The 2,500-nt window shown below is 44.6% G+C and overlaps 1 non-coding gene across 1 annotated transcript; it reads left to right on the forward strand.

Moving 5' to 3' along the window:
• The first annotated feature begins 677 nt into the window (after positions 1–677).
• Positions 678–832, forward strand: LOC143306561 (5.8S ribosomal RNA). Its single transcript, XR_013063917.1, has one exon. It is a non-coding gene; the product is annotated as a 5.8S ribosomal RNA (ribosomal RNA).
• Positions 833–2,500: the final 1,668 nt, after the last annotated feature.

Raw genomic sequence — 2,500 nt, forward strand, 5'->3', positions numbered from 1 at the left:
GTTGAAACTACGATGTATTAGAACGAGCAACCGTCGAAACTTTGTTTTCGCGACGTTCTTTTCGTCGCTCTCGTCCCCACGCTCCTACGCTTTGGTTGTTTCTTTGCCATCCGTGTTGCGATAAAAAGATTTCTCCATTGTCCAAAAAGGACGGATCGAGATTCCTCTTTCGAGAGGGAGAGAGAGGTACTTGCGGGTAACCTGGAATCTACGAAACACGCACCGTGGTAAGATTCGTGCGTCCGCCTGATCGATGTGTGTTGTTTACGGACCGGCTGAGAAGCGACGATAGCGAGTCTTTGAAAAACTATGTGTCCATTAGTTAGACCGATCGTCGCCGGCCGTGTGTCTGTTCGAATCTCGCAACCCACGATTCAGCGACAGGACGCGCGCTCGCATTCCTTGTGTGCGTTCGTACTTTTCAAGGTTTTTAAATGTACTTTACGCCCGACCGTCGAGAGGAGCGTGCCACTGGGCGTTTCTCCGACGGTTTCCGTCCTTGGACGCGATCGTGTCGTCAACGATCGAACAAACAAACAAATACGTTGGCGACGCCCGAATTCGCTCTCCCGCACGCGCCGGGTGGGAGAGTGATGTGGGTATCGAATGTGATGCGTGTTAATAATGAAAATAACACTCTAAAGATCTAAAGAGTTTGAAATACAAAATTTTACGATTACCCTGAACGGTGGATCACTTGGCTCGTGGGTCGATGAAGAACGCAGCTAATTGCGCGTCAACGTGTGAACTGCAGGACACATGAACATCGACATTTCGAACGCACATTGCGGTCCACGGATACAATTCCTGGACCACGCCTGGCTGAGGGTCGTTTTCTTAACAAAAGACTGCTTGCGTTTGCTTCTCGAAAAAAGAGTAATTCATTTCTTTCTAAACATCTCGCCGTCGTTCAACGAAAGTAGAACGTTTCGGAGCGGGATTATCGAACGAAATTGAAAGAATGAATGAACGATAAACAAAGAAAGAGTCGCAACGTACGAGCGATAGTTGGGCAGTTCGTCGGCGTTTGTCGTGGAAACGATGTGACGAAAATCGCAACCGATACACTAAATGCAGGCCGTTAAAGGAGAGAAACAAATTTCGAAATATCTCTTCGAACTAGCGCAAGTGCGTCACGGCGCGCGAGTCGTTCGTTAAAATTTATAAACGACCGCCCGTGAAAGCACCGAGTTCTCGGAAGATAATCTATAAAGATTCTCCATCCTGCTGGAAGTTATCGGATCGGCGCGATTGTTCACTTGTAGAAATCCACGCTCCCGACGTTGCCAGAAACGATATTTACGAAAGGTGTGTCAAAAATAAACGAAAGAAGCTCTCCTATAAATTTAGAAAAAGCAAACGAGTGAAATGTTTGAGATGATAATTTGCTGAAATGCAAGCTCGAATAGCCCCAGGGTTTCGAATGATTCCCCGCGCTTTATACATCTCTCTGTTTACAAACGGTGTATAAATGAAAGATCGCTTCAGATGGGTCGTCGCTGTTTGACGCGCGATGCTGTTCCTTTTTTTTTGTCTGTCTGTGCGTTTAGCTTCGCTAAACAAGTTAAATGGTTAAAAAGCGTCGAAAAAGCGAATACACACGCGACAAGACAAATCTAACGAGTAAAGGAACGCTCCGCTCCAAGATAAAAATGGTTGTTTACAATCAATACAGCGTTTCGGTACCCCTGATCGTAGTCTGAAACTGTGTAACAAAAGAGAGGAAAGCGAATGGTGAAGGAACTTCGAAGCCTCCGTGGCGTGGCTAGAACTTGTGATAAAAGTATGTTTGCAGCAATTATGCATGCTCCCGTTAAAACAGCATTTCAATGTCTCGCATGGCTTAAAGCTCTAGGAGGCTTCAACATTTAGAATACATACGGACTACTTCGTTTGTTAAAGATAAGCGAAGACCGCGCGACCATCGCTCGGTCGTCCAGTCCTCGAAAGTTTTGTTGCGTTCCAAAGAAGAGACAAATGGGGTTTACCCTTGCGCTAAGGGGAGAAGAAGAGAAAAGCAGTTGTTAAATCTAAGAGGTGTGTGGAGTACATCGCGTGTTGGTTAAAATTGTTAAATGAAGTATACGCGAAATGTTCTCTCGCTCTTGCTTTTCCTCTTGCTTCCGTGGCGCTCGAAAAGAAGGGATGATAAATAAAGAAACCTATTCGAAATCTCTTGTGGAACAAAAAATAATACGGACGGACGTTAAAATTGAACCGAGACGAAATGGATCGTCTTGCGAGTTGTCTTCGTTTTGAAATTGTTAAAAATTGATAAAAGCAATACGACGAAGCTGCAGTCCGCAAAATGTTTGAAGCAAAAAGGAAATAACACGAAAATTATGGGAACGTCGTGTCTCAACTTTTTTTTCCCTCTTGTGCTCGTTTCATCGAACGATAAATACAAACATTTTGAAACGAGAGAGGAGGAAAAATTGAATATGCGAAAGGTTGATTCACGCACAGTTTCTCTACGTGTTTGCTTTTTTGCTTCTTTTCG

This window comes from Osmia lignaria, unplaced genomic scaffold (genome assembly GCF_051020975.1).
Source record: "Osmia lignaria lignaria isolate PbOS001 unplaced genomic scaffold, iyOsmLign1 scaffold0012, whole genome shotgun sequence".
Classification (NCBI taxonomy): Eukaryota; Metazoa; Arthropoda; class Insecta; order Hymenoptera; family Megachilidae; genus Osmia; species Osmia lignaria.